Raw genomic sequence first — 18,533 nt, 5'->3', positions numbered from 1 at the left:
TCCTTCGCGCGATTGGACGTGTCGGAGAACTATATCCCCCACCTCGAGAGACCAGGCCTGGATGTGACGCTGATGGTAGCACCGCAGGCTTTGCTGGTAGCGGGCTGCTCGGACGACGGCACGCCGCCGACGCTCTTCCAAATAGTCGACGTCGTCGCGCCTTTGTTGTTCCTGTTCGCCTTCAGAGTAGGCATGCACCCGAGGAGAGCCTAGAGTGAGCTCGGAAGGGAGGACCGCCTCAGCGCCATACACAAGGAAGAAAGGAGTCTCCCCGGTAGCGTGACTCGGCGTGGTCCGATTGGCCCATAGCACGGCAGACAGCTCGTCGATCCACCCTTTCCCATGCTTTGCGAGCACGTTGTAGGTCCGGGTTTTGAGCCCCTTCAGTATCTCCGTGTTGGTGCGCTCGACCTGCCCATTGCTCCAAGGGTGAGCGACGGAGGCGAAGCAGAGCTTGATGCCGAGGTCCTCGTAGTAGTCCCTGAATAGGGCACTTGTGAACTAAGTGCCATTGTCGGTGATGATCCGATTCGGGACACTGAAGCGACTGGTGATACCACAGATAAACTGGAGCGCCGTGTTCTTGGTCACCTTGACGACTAGAACCGCCTCCGGCCACTTGGTGAATTATCGATGGCGACATAGAGGTACTCATAGCCCCCGATTGCTCGGGGGAATGGACCCAGAATGTCCAGCCCCCAGACCGCGAAAGGCCATGACAGGGGGATGGTTTGAAGAGCCTGAGCTGGCTGGTGAATCTACTTTGCGTGGAACTTGCACGCCCTGCAGCGCCGAACTAGCTCGGAACCATCCTGGAGGGCTGTAGGCTAGTAGAAACCTTGCCGGAAGGCCTTCCCGACCAACGTGCAGAACGATGCATGGCCACCGCACTCGCCCTCGTGGACCTCAGCGAGAAGCTCGCTGCCTTCTGCCCGGGTGAGATCCCCATCTACTATGGCATAGCGTTTGGACTGCCGAGCAACTCTTTTAGCAGAGGCATCATCCCCGGGGAGGTACTTTTCCTTCAAGTACCCTCGGATCTCGTCCATCCACGAGGCATCTTGAGAACTGTCAGTAAGCGTAGCACACTCGTCGGACGGCGGCACCCTGTCAGGGCTTCCCACTGAGGGCACCGCCGGGGTCCCCTGAATTGAGCTCGAGGTTTCCCCTTCGTCCTGTTCGGCAGGCAGGACGGAAGGCCGTGTGAGTCTTTCTTCAAAGACTCTGGCAGGGACGCACGCACGGGAGGAGGCCAGGCGAGAGAGGTCATCGGCCAGAGCGTTGTCACGGCGAGGGATGTACGGCAGCTCCTGGCCGTCGAAGCGCTTCTCTAGCTTCCTAACTGCCGCCACGTACGCCGCCATTTGAGGATCCGTGCACTGGTATTCTTTCGATACCTGGTTGACCACCAGCTGGGAGTCTCCCTTGACCAGGAGGTGATGAATCCCGAGGCCCCCCGCGGCTCGGAGGCCGGCGATGAGGCCCTTATATTCCGTCATATTGTTGGATGCGCGGAACTACAGCTGCACGACGTACCGGAGTTCTTCACCCGTTGGGGAGGTGAGAACCATTCCGGCCCCCGCGCCTTTCAGCATGAGGGAACCGTCGAAGTGCATAATCCAGTACCCGGGCACATCATGCCCGGGATATGTGGAGATTCCTTCTTGGATGACCTCAGGAATGGGTGTCCACTCTGCCACGAAGTCAGAGAGCGCCAGGTTTTTGATCGCCTGGCGGCTGACAAAGTGCAGGTCGAACTCCGCCAGCTCCACCGCACACTTGACGACGCGCCCGGTGCCTTCTCGGTTCCGGAGGATGGGCCCCAGTGGGTACGTGGTAACCACTGAGACCTTGTGTGGCTTGAAGTAGTGGCGCAGCTTCCGGGAAGCGATGAGCACGGCATAGAGCAGCTTCTGAGCTTGGGGGTATCTTGTCTTGGCCTCCCGAAGGACTTCACTAACGAAGTACACCGGTCGTTGTACCCAGCGGGCCCAGGCTACGGCTTCACCCGAGGGCCTGCTACAGCCCCCGAGCTCGGCGACGTGGTCGGGGCTGACCGGGTGCTCGGGCTCGACTCCCTGGTCGGGAGGAGCCAAGTGCTCGGGCTTGACCCCCTGCTCGGGGGGAGCCAAGTGCTCGGGCCCGACCCCCACCTCGGGGAGAGCCGCGAGGACAGGGGAGTGCTCGGGGGCGGCCGGGAGCTGGGACCCAGCGCCTAACCCCGTGCACTCATCGCGCTCCACCACCAGTACCATGCTCACGACCTGAGGAGTGGCCGAGACGTAGAGCAGTAATGGCTCACCCTCGGAGGGGGCCACCAGTACGGGTGGCGAGGTGAGTTACTTCTTCAGATCGCGGAAGGCCTGCTCGGCCTCCAGCGTCCAGTCGAAATGACCGGACTTCTTTAGAAGCTTGAAGAGGGGGAGTCCTTGCTCCCCAAGTTTGAAGATGAAGCGCTCGAGGGCCGCCATGCAGCCGGCGTGGCGCTGAACCTCCTTGAGTCGAGCCGGGGGTCGCATCTGCTCGATGGCCCGGATCTTCTCTGGATTGGCCTCGATCCCTCGGCTGGAGACCAAGAAACCGAGGAGCTTGCCCGCAGGCACCCCGAAGACGCACTTCTCGGGGTTGAGCTTCAGGCGGGTAGTGCAGAGACTGTTGAAAGTCTCAGTAAGATCTTCGAGCAGGGTGGCGTGGTCTCGGGATTTGACCATGAGATCGTCGATGTAAGCCTCAACGTTGCGGCCAACCTGCGAATCAAGGGTGATGCGGATAGCGTGCTGGAAAGAAGACCCAGCATTGCACAAACCAAAGGCATCGATACATAGAAATAAGTTCCCACCGGAATGGTAAAAGCAGTTTTTTCTTCATCCTTTATGGCCATGCGAATCTGGTGATATCCAGAGTTTGCATCTAAAAAACACAAAAGATCACATCTCGCGGTTGCATCTACAATCTGATCTATGCGGGGCAAAGGAAAAAGATCTTTGGGGCAAGCCTTGTTTAGATCGGTGTAGTCCACGCACATGCGGAGCTTGCCGTTGGCCTTTGGGACGATAACTGGGTTCGCCAGCCACTCGGGGTGGAGGACATCTCGGATGAATCCGGCGTCAAGGAGCTTGCTGACTTGCTCCCAAATGAACTCCTGGCGCTTGGGCACCTGCCGCCGGACCTTCTGCTTCACCGGGCGTGCGTCCAGGCGTACAACCAGGTGGTGCTCGATCACCTCCCTAGGGATCCCAGGCATATCGGATAGCTGCAATGCAAACATGTCGACGTTAGCCCGGAGGAAGGTGACGAGCACGATTTTCTATTTGCCGCCCAGGTCACCGCCGATTCGGACGACCTGGGAGGCATCTTCGCCCACCACGACCTCCTTCGTAGGAACGGAGGCGTCGGCAGCGAGTCGGGGTTTGGATGAAGACGGTCCCAGGCCCCCTGGACGACCTTCGACCTCGGCTCGAGCTGAGACCAAGGCCGAGTATAACTGCTCGGTGCAAGAGACGGCGCTGCTGGTCTCGGCGGACACGGAGATGGGGCCCGCTGGGCCCGATATCTTAACCGTAAGGTACGCATAGTGCGTGACCACCATGAACTGAGCGAGCGTCGGGCGCCCGAGGATGGCATTGTAGGGGAGGGGGAGCTCCACGACGTCGAGGATGACGTTCTCCGTCCGGAAGTTGTCCCGGCTCCCGAATGTCACGGGCAACTCGACCTGCCCGAGGGGCAATGAGTGCCCGGGTATCACCCCGTAAAATGGGAGCGATGGCTTTAGGCGCCTGGAGGGCACCTGCAGCTTCTTGAAAGCCTCCTTGGAGAGGAGGTTAAGGCCTACGCCCCCATCGATCAGAACTCTGCTGACCTTCACATTGCAGATGGTGGGGAACACTACCAGGAGTAGTCGCCCCACGCCTGTAGTACTGACGGGGTGGTCGGCCAAGCTGAATGTGATCGGGGTCTCCGACCACTTTAGGGGCCTTACGGCCTCTTCGCTTGGGGTCGCCGAGCACACCTCGCGCTGCATGGTCTTGACACTGCGGCGGGAGGAGGGCGTATACGCGCCTCCATCAATGAAGGCGACGGTGTGCTCAGGCTCCTGGAAGCTGAGCTCTGGGTTGTTGGGGGCGGCTTCATCATCGCCACCTTGGCGGGGCTCCTCGCGGTCCCTTTGGCGCTGCTCGATGAGGCCCTTGACCGTGCGGCACTCCGTGAGGTCATGCCACCTGGTCTGGTGAATCGGGCACCACTTCCCAAGCTCGGGCCCCGCAGGAGCGGGGGTCCTTGCCGGAGCGGGAGCTGGAGCCCTTGGAGGGGCTCGGGCCGGAGCCCTCGCGGGCGCAGGCCATCTGTCGGTGGCCGCCCGGCGTGCTTGTTGGCGGTCGGGCTCCTAGGCCAGCCCACGGGTAGAGCCCTAGGCTGGCTCGACGGGGACAGCCTCGCGCCTCCTTCTCTTTTTCTTTTCCCGCCTGTCGGAGCGGGAAGGACCTGGTTGATCGACGGCGGGGGTGCTCAGGGCGCGGAACGTGCCACGCCCGAGCTTCCGCTGCCTTGGCGCACTTGTCGGCCAGCGCGAAAAGTTCCGCGGTGGTTTCGACCTCCTGCGTGCCTAGCTTCTCGAGCATCCGCTCGTCGTGGACGCCCTGCCGGAATGCGACAATGACAGCGTGGGGGATTATCCGTGGGATGGTGTTGCGGACCTGGCTGAAGCGCTGAATAAAGCACCGCAGCATCTCCCCCTCTTGCTGCTTGACGACGTACCCTGGGAATAAGTTCATAAGCCAAGAGCGGGCAGAGCCCCTCAAGGCAACATGAAAGTAGTTAGCCATCACCTTTTCGCTGCCACTAACCGCCTCGACAGCGGTGGTGTATATTTGGAGGAACTCGACGGGGTCGATGGACCCGTCGTACTTCTCTGGCAGCTCGAGGCGGAACTTGGTGGGCCATTTGACCCGGTGGAGCTCACTGGTGAAGGCACGGCAACCGGTGCTGTACCCTACGGCGCGGGCTGCGCCCTTGGGCGGTGAACGCCGGCGAGCCGGGGAGCCCTGGCGATCATGGGCCGGCAAAGAGGAGGCCTGGTCCTCGGCTTCAGCCTCCTGCCGGGTCTCCCGCTGGCGCTTGAGAGTGACGCGTGCGTCTTCGATGCCCCTCCGCTCGTTGAGGTGCAAACGGAGGTCCTGGGCTCCAGAAGTGGCCAGGGAGGCAGCGCTCCACCTGGAGGCCCCCCAGCCAGCGCGACCGCCACCTAATGATGGGCCGGTCCTAGCGGCGCCGCGCTGGGAGGTGGCGCGGGAACTTTCGACTAGCACCTGGCGGTGGGCCGTGCCGACTAGGGCGGCTACTTCCTGGAGCCAGCAGCCCTCCAGGGTTTCCCCCGCCGCCTGGACTGTGGGTGCCTGAGGAGAGCGTGTGCCGCAAACAGCGCGCTCCTGGGACTGGCCTCGCCAAAGGCGAGCCTACGCCGGAGCGGCGCTCAGCGCTGTCCAGACGCGGACCTGGTGGTAGGAGTTTTGGCCACCTGCTGGGGGTTGGATGGTGCACCGGCGATGGCGGCGGCGGCCCTGCTGGGCCCAGCGCCATTGTCCCCTTGAGAGGGGAACACCGCGCGTGCAGGTCGTGGCTGCTGCTAGGACGCAGCAGCGACTGGGGCCTCCTGAGTGAGGGGCTCCATTTCCCCACTGGAGCTGGAGCCGAAGCGCTGGAGACGATGACCACCGGCCATTTTTTCTGCAGAAGAAAACATACAAATTCAGGGATGCTTCTCCCCTACCTAGCGCGCCAGCTATTGGAGGGTTAACTCCTGTCATAGGGATCCTGAGGGACCCCTTTTTAGAGATTCGGCCGGGGGGATGATCCTGAATATATTCGCCGGAGAAATAAATGGGTATAAATGCGATGGCCGGTGGGGTGGAACGCTGGTGTTTAGACAGGTTCGGGCCGCACGGAGGCATAACACCCTACTCCTGTATGGATACTATAAATGCCCTGAGAATGTCCCTCAACGATGTTGCTGGTTACAAGAATGTTTGTCTATCCTAGAGCCTGAGGCTCCTTGTTCTTCGGTCTGCGTGTGTCTGTTGGCTTTGGGTGCTCTCGATCTTCTCTTCTCTTCACTACTTACTTCCTCTGGGATTTTCCAACCTTTTAGAGATTGTCTAACTTGTCGAGCTTGCTCAGAGATTTCAAAGCTTTTGCCTGTCCTGATCTTCTTAGCTTGTCTCTGTCTACTGCTGCCGGCTGCTTTAAATACCCGCCGGTAGTAGCGTGCCCCGAACGGGAGGGCACGAGTTCCAAGGTACCATAAATGGAAAGGGCGTCATCATAGCCTCTGTGCGAAGTGATCGTGGTTGGAAAATGCGCCCCACGCCCGGTCATCCGTCACCATAAATGCACTGGCAACGTGCGTCGTGGAGAGGGCCACCGGGCAGCCGCAGAGCAGCCTGGCGTGCCCGCCCTGTCTTGTTCTCCTGCCACAGCAGTGTGGCAGACGGAACGCCTCAGCCCTTACGACGTTATCCCGAGACGGGCCGGATGGCGCGGGATGGGACCCGTGCATTTAATGACCCCACGCCCTTCTGCCAGAATGTGGCAGGAACTGACACCGAGCGTGGCGGGAGCAGTTGGTGGTGACAGGCCACGCGCACTCTTTAAATGCGGCCTTGGGCCTTTGACTGGCTGACACCTCATCAGTGGGCCCCTGCGGGGCCCACTGTCAGGGGGCTCTCTGAGTCGTCGGGGAACCGAGTGCTCGGGGGTCACTGTTCACCTCCCCGAGTACTCTCTCTCGAGAATGCCCTCTCTTGATCCTCGGGGAACTGAGTACTCGGGGGTACTGTTCACCTCCCCGAGCACTCTCTCCCGGGCACACTTGCACGGACCTTCAAGGGACCGAGTGCTCGGGGGCCGCTGCTCGCAGCCCCGAGCACTCTCTCCCGGAACTTCCTTCAGTGGGTCCTCGGGGTACTTGGGTGCCCAGAGGGCCACCGCTCGCGGCCCCGGGCACACTTCTCCCAGTACTTAGCTTTCCTGATCGTCGGGGGACACGGGTGCTCGGGGGTCACCGTATACCTCCCCGAGCACTTTCTTCCCGGCACTTAGACTTCGCAGATCATCGGGAAACTTGGGTACTCGGGGACCACTGACTGTGGCCCCAAGCGCCCTCTTCCGGGACTTAATCTTTTTTACCTCGCGGAGGAAACTCCGCGGGATGGCGTCACGTGGCGGATTGCTGGCCTGGCCTCGGGGTTCGGGGACCCCCAGTTCCTGATTCACCGACAGCTGCAATGGCTTCTTGATGTATTGCCTCCATGAGACCTACTAACATATATTCTTGATAAACATGTTAGTCCCAATGACCATATTATCATTAATTACCATCATGGCCTAATAGGGTCATTTTCGCTACACCTACATCTAGCTTGCGGTGCGGGCCAGAGAGTGGTAAACGGCAGTGGCTGGGCTGAGACGCGGCCCAAGCGAAAGAGATGGGATGTGGCGGTGGGCTGGCTTTGGCTAGCCCAAGCGGGGAGAGAGGAGGAAAGGGGACCGGCTAGCTCGGGCTGGGCCAAGGGGGACGGAATGGGCCGGGTTTAGACTGCTTTTCTTTTCCTTTTTCTTTTTCTCTAATTTTCAACTAAAGCAAAACAATTTCAAATCCAAACCACAAAACTAAATCCAAACAAAATCAAATGAAACCCTAGATGACTAATTGCAGCATGAATGCATATCAACCAATATAACCTATGTCACTTTGGATTTATTTTTTTGAAAGTAGGCTTTATCCTATGCTATTTGTTTAAACTCAAATTAAATCTAGGAAAATTTTAAGAATTAGCAAAAATTGAAAATCAGGGTGTTACAAACCTACCCCCCTTGTAATGAATCTCGCCCTTGAGATTCGGACAGATAGAAGAAGAGATAGGGAAACTCCATCTTCAGATATTCTTCTCTTTCCTATGTCGCTTCATCTTCAGAGTGATGACTCCATTGTACGTTGCACAGTAGTATTACTTTTGTTCTAGTCACTCTTTCTGATTTGTCAATGATCTTCACTGGGTACTCTGTATAGGAGAGATCTTCTTAAACATCCAAGTCTTCCATTGGTAACTGTTCTTCCGGTACTTGAAGAATTCGGTGACTTTAGCCTTAAGTTAGATTAGATCCGATCTACTCTCTGTAATAGTTTTAACCACATTGCATGTACTTGAGATCATCAATATACGGCAACCACACCCCCATAGGACATAGGGTATTACTCCAATCAGAGGCCCGAACCTATATACATCGATTGTCTCGTCTCGTGATTAATCCTTGCACTCGAAAGTACCTAGTCAATTTATGGACATATTGTTAGGAACTAATCTTCGACAGTTGGCACGTCAGGTAGGGGCCTTCTTCTGTTTCGCAGGATTAATCATGTCTCAGGCTCACGTTTACGTCACAGTCTCCAACAATGACTTCTATGACCACTTCGAGTCGACGAAGGACAGCTTTAAGTCACCTCTCATCAACTCAGAAATTATCTTCGGAACTATAGTTTTCCATTGGGATGGTCAAGGTGGACTGATCCATACCGGTACCCTCGAATCCAGACCAGTGGATGCGTACCGTGAGGTGGGACATCTCGAGTGGGATCCTGCGGAGCCTAATGTTCTCCACTGCATGGACAGCGACAGCGACAAGGGTGGCGATGATGATTCTAATGCTAGCCAGAGTAGCCGAACAGATCGATTCGTGTATATGGCTAGAAGCAACGACCCCTCATCGGCTGACCTAATGGCAATAGATTCAATGGACGTGGTCGACAACGGTACGGAAATTCCCAAAGATCCGGCGACAGCTGCCACTACCAACAGTACCGGTGCCAAGTACCACCAGAAACATCCGCAGCTAGAGCCTTACGTGCACCCGACATGACCCTCCACCAGCAAACCACGGGAGAGCAGATGCCTCCTAGCCTCTCCCGACGACTTCTGGTGGGTGCGCCTCCACCCGTGATGACTCACGGATCAAGGGAGAAGCTCCCTCCGAACAGTCACCTTGAGGCTTCATTGGCTCAACCGCCACCGAGCCTCGATAGCGACGTATTCAGTACTCCGGACACTAAAATACAAGGAGCTCATCTGATTCTCAGATCTCTTCCAAAGTTGGATCCGGCGAATCCACTAACTCTTATAGTTAATCAAGTCAAGATCCTACTCGATGCAGCCCAGATCCAAGTTGCTCAAGCAAACAATCCCAACAATTCCAGGCCCCACAGACAGTACGGTCCCGGCTTGAGGAGCCATGGGTGGGAACACTCTCAAGTAGAGGAATCTCGGATGGGAAGCTCAGGTGATCGAGCTAGAACATGACACTATGGGCCAAACTGTAGCTGTCCCATCCATAGGCACAGAAATCAGGAAGAACTGAGGAATCGTATTCCTCACAATCGGCATGATCTACAGATGGGGATCGAAAACCACCATGAAGAATGTCGTGAAGATAATCGTCGCCACTATAACTGTAGATCAACAGGATGAGATGGTCAACATGACTCCCCTGCTCGAAGAGCCAGGCGTGATAGTCCCCCACCACCTCCACATAAAGAGTTCAACAGGGACTGCGAGGCTTTTGTGCACGAACTTCGATCAATTCGGTGGCCCGAGAAGTTCAAGGCGGGCCCGATCCAGAAATATGATGGGAAAATCAATCCTAATGAGTGGTTACAGATCTACACCACTATTATTCGAGCAGCCGATGGTGACAATCGAGTAATGGCCAATTACATGTTAACCGCCCTTGATGGACCCGCAAGGTCCGGGTTGCCAAACTTGCCACCCAACTCGATTAGTTTGTGGGCAGAACTTAAGGCCCTATTCATAGCCAATTTCCAAGGCACATTCGAGCGCCTAGGAATGGAGAACGACCTCCAGCAATTGTACCAAGGAGACAACAAATCTCTTTGAGATTTCATCCATAGGTTCAGCGACAAGCGTAACATGAGCCCGGACATCTCAGATGAGTCTGTAATTATCACCTTCAAATGAGGTGTTCATGACACAGACTTGCGTGGAAAGATGGCTACTCGGAAGATCCTCACGTTCAAAGAGCCTTTCGAGTTGGCCAACAAGTGCGCAAAACAAGCGGAAGCGCAGGTACACGCTAAAAACCTCCAATCTGGCAAGGACAGACCCAAGTCCTCGAAGAACGGATGAAAGAAGAACAAACCCGGTGACAAGTGCAAGGGTCCCGATACAACTATAGTCGCGATCGACAAGAGCAAATAGCGCAACACTGCGGACAATAATGGCCTCAGTCAAGGTGGTGGAAAGTGGTGCCCCATCCATCGGAGCAACCAGCGCGACTTTGATGAGTGCTTTGTGTTCAAGAAGAAGCTTGATAAAAAGATCAAGGCAAACGCTGAGCGTGGTAATAAGCAGGCTAGTCAAACATGGAGGGTAATGAGCCCCAGTTCCATGAGGCTGAACATAGCTTAGCGCACATATTTGGAGGATCCGCCATGTACGAGTCCAAAAGGCAGTACAAGACGGTCGAGCGAGAAGTCAATTTGGCCCTAACTAGGCTCACTCGGTATCTCAAGTGGTCGAAACAGTTAATCACCTTTCAAACCGACCAACCAGTCGTGATACCACATCCTGGTTGATACCCGGTTGTGGTTCAGATGACCATACTCAACATCAAAGTCTCAAGAACTCTGGTCGATGGTGGTAGTTCAATCAACCTTATTTTCTCCAAAACCTTGGACAAGATGGGAATTCGGAGGTCAAAGATTAAGATGGGAATCGAGCCTTTCCATGGCATAACTCCCAACTCATCGACCATGCCTCTTGGCTAGATTGAGCTGCCAGTCACATTTGGCACGCCCGACAACTTTCGCACAGAAAAGCTGACCTTTGATGTTGCAGACTTCGAGATGGCGTACAATGTGATCCTAGATCGCCCAATGCTAGACAAGTTCATGGAGGTGGTTCACTACGCCTATCAAACACTCAAGATCCCGAGTCTTGAGGGGGCCATTATCGTTCAAGGGGATCAACACGCAGTGGTTAAATGTGAGCGTCAAAGGACGAGTGGCCATCACTCCGAAGGACACAAAATCTAATTGTCAAAGGTGCCAAGGTGTCGTCGAGGCCAAAGACTCTAGGCTCGTAAGTCTTGCTGGCACTTTTGAGTCCGACAATGCCAAAAGCAAGAACAACGATGGCGTCAACAACAAGAAGACCGATGGTTGCGTCAAGGTAGTGCCCCTCAACCCGTCTGAACCATCCAAGATGGTTAAGATTGGGGCCAACCTTGACCCTAAATAGGAACTCGAGCTCATCACCTTCCTCCAGGCAAACCAAGACATGTTCGCATGGCAACCGTCCGATATGCCTGGGGCCCCCAGGGAGGTGATCGAGCATCAACTAACTGTTAAACCCGACGCCAAGCCTGTGGTGCAGAAGCAGCGATGATTTGCGGAAGACGGGAAGCAGGCCATCCAGGAGGAGGTCGATAAGCTCCTAAAGGCAGGTTTCATCCAAGAAGTGTGTCATCCTACATGGCTCGCGAATCACGTCCTCGTCAAGAAGGCCAGTGGCAGATGGAGAATGTGCGTCAACTTCATCGACTTCAACAAGGCTTGCCGCAAGGATCCTTTTCCTCTCCCGTGCATCGACTAGATCGTCAACTCTACAACTGGCTGCGAATTGCTATATTTTCTAGATACCTATTCAGGGTATCACCAAATTAGTATGGGATTAGAGGATGAGGAGAAAACAGCTTTTACTACTCCCTTCGGTGTATTTTGCTATGTAAAGATGCCTTTCGGTCTAAAAAACGCTGATGCTACGTATCAAAGGTGTATTCAAAATTGTCTACAACCCCAAATTGGGCACCATGTAGAAGCATACGTCGATGATGTCGTAGTCAAATCGGAAACCAGAAGTGCATTGGTTGATGATCTCAGGGAAATGTTCGACAACTTCAGAAAGTATCGCATGATGCTCAACCCCGAAAAGTGCACGTTTGGTGTGCCGTCAGGCAAGCTTCTCGGCTTTCTGGTGTCAAGTCACGGCATTGAGTCCAACTCGCACAAAATTGAGGCTCTCGACCAGATGCGGTCACCTCGAACACTGAAGGAGGTTCAGAAACTGACAGGTTGCATTGCTGCTCTTAGTCGAGTCATTTCCAGGATGGGCGAGCGAGGAATGCCTTTCTTCAAGTTGTTGAAGAAACAAGACCAATTTGAATGGATAGAAGAAGTGGAGCGCGCCTTCCAGGACTTAAAAAAGTACTTATCTTCTCCATTAATTCTTACACTACCTAACGAGAAAGAGGAGATCTTTTTGTATATTGCAGTTACCCCACAAGTTGTAAGCACGGTACTGGTGGTTGAACGGGAATGTCTTGAGAAAAATGCCAAGATCCAAAAACCTGTTTATTATGTGAGCGAGGTTCTACACGATGCTAAGCTATGATATCCACAAGTACAAAAGCTGATATATACAGTATTGATGTCTTCCTGGAAATTATAGCACTACTTTCAAGCGCACAGGATCACCATCATAACGACGTATCCACTAAAGCATGTAATACACAATTGGGAAGCTACTGGACGAATCGCGCAATGGGCGGTAGAACTAAATGAGTCCGACCTAAGCTACGCACCATGCACAAGCGTGAAATCCGGAGTGTTAGCAGATTTCATCGCCGAATGGACAAGCGTTGAAGAGACAAGGCCAAACATGGTTAAAGATCACTGGACGCTCTTCTTTGATGGATCTCTCATGCTTCAGGGCTCGGGAGCTGGCATTGTACTCAAATCTCCAACAGGCGACGAACTTAGGTACGTTGTTCAATTAGACTTTAAAGCTTCTAATAATGTTGCAGAATATGAAGGACTGGTAAACGGGCTCCACATAGCTACATCGCTTGGGATTAAACAACTTCTTGTGTAAGGGGACTCACAGCTAGTCGTAAACCAAGTTCAAAAGGAGTACCAGTGCTTGGACGACAACATCATGGCTTACTTACTCAAGGTACAAAAGCTCGAGCAAAAGTTCGAAGGGCTATAATTGACGCATATCAGAAGGAGTGATAACTCTGATGCAGATAAACTTACTAGACTCGCTTCTTCTCAGGCAGAGGTACCCATAGGGGTCTTCATTGAGAAACTCCTTAAACCATTTGTCCCTACAGTTTGGCGAACGGATGCTGCTCAACCCGACCAGCAGTCTGGCTAGGTTAGCGAGGCAGAACCCGCAGACACGGATGTTGTACTACTTGAATGCAACCTGACTTGGATGACTCTGTACCAAGCCTATCTCGAGGGTCGAGACATCCCTGATGATGATGCGTCTGTAGAGAAAATTGCTCATAAATCCAAGCTCTACATTTTGGTAGATGGCAAGCTATACCGAACGAGGAGTAACGGAATCTTGATGAAGTGCATGACTCGGGAAGAGGGTAATAAAATATTGCTTGATATCCATGGAGACACGTGTGGTAATCATGTGTCTTCTCGCACTTTGGTAGAAAAAAATTTCCGCCAGGGATTCTATTGGCCGACTGCCCTCCAGGATGCTTCCGAGCTGGTCAAAAAGTGCGAAAGCTGCCAATTTTTTGGAAGGCAGACCACGCGACGAGCCCAAGCTCTGCAAACAATTCCTCTTTCTTGGCCTTTCTCTGTCTGGGGCTTGGATATCCTGGGACCGTTCCCAAGGGTCCAAGGTGGTTACAAGTTTCTATTCGTGGCTATCGACACGTTCACCAAGTGGATAGAGGTCGAACCCATAGGAAAAATAACAACAGAACCGGCTAAGAAGTTCATGACGAGCATAATTACTCGATTCGGCATTTCGCATCGGATAATTATGGATAACAATAGCTAGTTTAGAAGTGGAACCTTTATTGCGTTTTGTGAATAATTCGGCATCAACACTTGTTTTGCCTCAGTGGCTCACCCACAAAGTAATGGTCAAGTTGAGAGGGTTAATGGTATAGCCTTGCAGGGTATCACAACTCGGGTCTTCGACAGGCTAAAAGCCTACTCGAAACACTCGGTAAAAGAGATTCCCTCGGTACTATGGGTCATTCGTCTATCAACTAATGGGGCCACTAGTGAAACTCCATTCTTCTTGGTTTATGGAGCGGAAGCGGTGCTGCCGACCGAGTTTCAGTTCGGATCACCTCGAGTGCAAAGTTACTCAGAAGAAGGGTAGGAGCACTTACGAGCGGATGACATAAATTTAATCGAGGAGTACCGAGATTGAGCGTCTATTCAAGCAGTTAAGTATCAGCAGGCGTTGTGTAGATATCAAAGCCAAAGAATTTAGTCTAGACAACTCGCTGCTGGGGACCTCATCCTGTGAAAGGTACAGAAACAGGCCCAGCGCTACAAGTTATCGCCTAAGTGGGAAGGACCTTACATAGTAGTCGAGGTCATCCGACCTAGTTCAGTACAGCTATCTACTCTAAACGGCGAGATACTTGAGCACTCATGGAACATCGACCAACCCCAAAAGTTTATTCATAAGATAGATTACAGAAAGGATCCGTCTAGCTCTGGCAAATAGTGAAGATCCACCACCACCGAAAGTTTGGAAGCGTATGGACCCTCATTCGCCCTGAACGAATCGAGGAACCTTCTATACTCCTCCCTCGAGTGACAGCTAATCACCCTAGGAATCGACTGCTGACCAGCATACGGGCCAGGAAAAGTGGCCGAGGTGAAGAGCCTGCTGGAGCTGATGACTGGCGCCGGTGATGCCGAGTGGTCTTCTCCCTGGCGCGAAGGCAATCTAGCGGTTGTCAACAGAGAAGACGACCATGCCTCCTTCGCCGACAATGACTTGGGGGCTCCACCGCCGAAGACCTCAATGGTAGCTTGGTCGATGATCCGGTCAAGATCACCATCACCTTCATTCCACTCCAGTGCAGAGCACTGCGCCGAAGCATAGGTCTTGATGTAACAGCGGATGCGCTGACTGAGGGGACGATGACAGTCCACGATGGATGTTTCTTCCCTCTCCTTCTGAGGCCCGCTACTCGAGTCCTCATCATCGGAAGACGTGATGATGATGACCTTAGGAGGTATCATGGCGGGAGGCCTAGGGGAAAGGACTTTTGGGATCGACTCATGAGGTAGAGATTGAGTGGAGGCTATGGATTCAATCTATACGAGTCCTAAGAGGCAATGGATAAAAAACAAAGGAGACAATGGACAATCGGCTTCGAGTTCCCTCTATTTATATGTCACACCCAGTATTAACAGACAAAACCATATGCGGCTTCTGTGTGCCCAGGATGTTCAACACACATAAGGACGTTACAGGTGAAGTAACAAAAGCAATACTTTTATTAAATAAATGTTAAACTCTTACAGCAATTGACATATATTGTTTTCTATGAAGATATCTGCAGCGGAATAGAAGCACTGGTGCCCAACAACACCGCAGGCAACCGATCGGGAGACACGCGCCTAGAACGTCACAACCTCGTTTTGATAGTCTTCAACATCTTCACTCACTAAGCAGCACCACACATGTCGCATGGCATAGGGAAAATAGCAAGTGTGAGCCCATGACGCGCTCAGTAAATGTGGGAAAGTTAATGATATGCAGGCTTATATCAAGAATAGGCTAGCACATGGTATATTTACGCAAATACGAGTAATGAAAAGATATTTGGACTCAAAAAGCATTAATTAATTATTAAGTGAATGTAACCCATACAGTCCAATACCCAGCATACAAGGCTCCCCACCTTGCATACCATAACTGTCTAGTACTCTCTGTACTATAACCAAAACCACAACCAAAGCCATAACCACAACCCACTAATCATGTGAGGATCCAAGTCTCTCACAACCGTGAGCACGGCTGATATATCAGATTTTACACTCTACAGAGGTTGTCCAGCTTTCCCCATGAGTCATGATTTCCATGTTACCGTGTTAGTTAGACACTTAACACACGCCAGTGGTGTGTCGCCCAGAAAGTCACTTCAAAGCCGTTACAAAGTTTCATCCAGTATGTGCATGCCTGTTAGGTTTCACCACCGTCAAAAGTGGTTTTCATCCCACCCAGAAGCCGCCTTTTGCGCCTTGTAGTTTCTAGAAAGTTTTCACCCTTCCCTTCCACTACACATCTCATACCACTAACCAAATGGTTCTGGCCTTAGCTGTCCCCACACATCCACTCTTCCGTTTGGCACGCATAAAAACTGGAATCCACTAATTAATAGGCCAGGCATATCCTATACCAAGTCTCATGGTTGGTACAATATACCTTGGGTTGTCGCTCCATGAATCGGTCATTAGTTATGTTACTTAAGCAAACACTAAACCAACAACATAACCATAACAACCACCAAAACCACTTTGCTCAAGGCTTAAGGTTCCATGTTGCTAGACCATTAACACATTAACGACCATTGTTGCATAAGTTTATTAATCAAGTATATGACACTTCTCAACATCCTAAAAGCATGGCTAAGCAATCTACCCACCAAAGATACCTAACCATAAACCATCTAGGTTCCAAGGGATGATAAGAGAAAACCCTAACATAGGTGACTACCCATCATATTGATAGACACTGCATGAAATTTTGTAAAACAAAATATTTAAAAACATAGGTATAAGATGATCAAGGACACTTGCCTTTTACACAATGCTGCTCGGTGTTGTCGAAATCTTGGTCTTGAAGTCTCTCAAACTGCTCCGGAACGTTATCGACTAATCGCAGGAACTACCGACAAACAACACAAAGGAAAACACTAAGAAAAATATACCAAACATCATTAAAACACTTTTAAACACTATGGTTGGATAGGTATAATTTTAGAAACATTTAGACGCAAGAATCGCCTAAATCGGAGTTAAGATGAAAAGAGAACAACTTTCGGGAGATGGATTAGACTGAAAAAGAAATGCTGATTTACCGGAACTATCTTCTATGGGAAAAGGATTTATTGCACAATCACTGTGTCAGGATTGACAACATCATTGCGCAAGATTCAAGAAGTGTAGGACAGACCAGACTTCGCTGACTAGGTTAAGGAGAATGATGTGGTGCTGACTTGGTATTCTATGCAAATACCATCTTAAATTAAAGAAGGGATACACTAAAATCTAGTCTCTATCACCTATGATGGATCAAAAATGCCGAAGGTTGCCCTTCTAGGTTAAGGATACTACCGGTGACTCTATGTAACGGTGGTGGTTCGGGTTTCATCGAAGACAGCGATCGGGCGTGTAGCCACTGACATCGATGACGGGCTTCGATGGCATTTCAGTGAAACGAGAGAAGCATGGCATAGAACGCGGAAAGACTAACTCAGCGGTATAGTTGGTTTCAGAAGGGGTCATCTGAGGTAGCGGCAAAACAGCGATGACTGCTGCTAGGTTTGGTGGTGACCGCGAACAGATGCAGCAACAAAGATGCTCGTGTTCCAAGAGATTGACTATAAAATTTGAGAAACCGTTTGAACATAGATGTTCATATATCCGGGGAACACAATGCTATTGCATGGGTTTTGGTAGATCATCCCCTGAGATGAAGAACGATCAACGGAGATGAGATGGGTGACGGTTGTGACATACTATGGTTGGCAATCGCGTTCCGGTCGTGTCGCTGCACAAACAGGGATGGGCTCCTAGGGTCATGTAGAAGACACTATGGGACACGTCGTGATGCGGTTGGTGCATCCATACGCCTTTTAGATTGACAGGGAACGCGAATGCAAATCCAGTGCACGCGCAGAACACGTCCAGAAGTCGGACAACGGGTATGCCGACCTTGATTTCGATGGTTTGGCAACTCTACTGGCCAACCTGGTTGGTGAGGGCGTGGGTAACATCATGGGACATACGCTGGTGAAAGGGCATGGTGAACAGTGCATTAGCTGGCCGGGACATACGGCTGTTCACGACGGCGACGACCGTGGAGGTGTAGATCGAGCTTTGGCCGGGGCTAGGGCTTGGTTAGGGATATAGTATGATGATAAAATAGTACTAAGTGAGGAGAAGAATGGGTCCTCACCTTGCTTCTATGGTCGAGGAAGGAGGATTCACAGAGAAGATGACGTAGCGCATCACGAGCGGCGGCAGCTCCAGCAAACAGCGGCACACGGATAGGGCAGCAGCGACCTCTAGGCCTTGGTGGCATGGAATAGGGGTAGGAGAGGGCGTAAAACTCATATTTATAGGGCTAGGGTGGCTGGTTGATGTGGAGTCCACGCCGAACAAGAATCGGGTTCAAGTTCAAGTCAGTTAGGATTTCCTTTTTCGTAGCTCTCCATTCTAGACTCTAAATTGTACTACTTGAAAATATGTACAACTTTGGTATTCATTGGAACTTCTGAAAATGCCATATTGATTTCCAAAAATACACCACAAGATAAAATGTTTGAACTCAGACTTATCTGCGTAGCACTGATTTCGGGGGCCATAACTCCTAGCTCCATTATCCAAATAGGGACTTCCATAGTTTCAAATCAAAGCTCTCGACGAGACCTACAACTTTAGTATTGTCAAGATTTGCATTTGAGGC

This window comes from Phragmites australis, chromosome 11 (genome assembly GCF_958298935.1).
Source record: "Phragmites australis chromosome 11, lpPhrAust1.1, whole genome shotgun sequence".
In the NCBI taxonomy this organism is placed as follows: Eukaryota; Viridiplantae; Streptophyta; class Magnoliopsida; order Poales; family Poaceae; genus Phragmites; species Phragmites australis.
This window is presented reverse-complemented; position numbering follows the sequence as displayed.